The following is a 260-nucleotide window of genomic DNA, read 5'->3' as shown; positions in this document are numbered from 1 at the left end:
CTGTGCCACCCTGGTCTGGCAGTACCACCCTGGCCTGGCTGTGCCATGTCACCCTGGCCTGGCTGTGCCATGTCACCCTGGTCTGGCTGTGCCATCTTTGCCTCCCTAGTCTGGCTGTGCCATGTCACCCCGGCCTGGCTGTGCCATCTTTGCCTCCCTGGCCTGGCTGTGCCATCTTTGCCTCCATGGCCTGGCTGTGCCATCTTGGCCTGGCTGTGCCATGTCACCCTGGCCTGGCTGTGCCATCTTGGCCTGGCTGT

The sequence above is a fragment of the Anomalospiza imberbis genome, chromosome 23 (genome assembly GCF_031753505.1).
Source record: "Anomalospiza imberbis isolate Cuckoo-Finch-1a 21T00152 chromosome 23, ASM3175350v1, whole genome shotgun sequence".
Classification (NCBI taxonomy): domain Eukaryota; kingdom Metazoa; phylum Chordata; class Aves; order Passeriformes; family Viduidae; genus Anomalospiza; species Anomalospiza imberbis.
The sequence above is the reverse complement of the archived record's forward strand: the minus strand, read 5'-3'. Positions refer to the sequence as shown.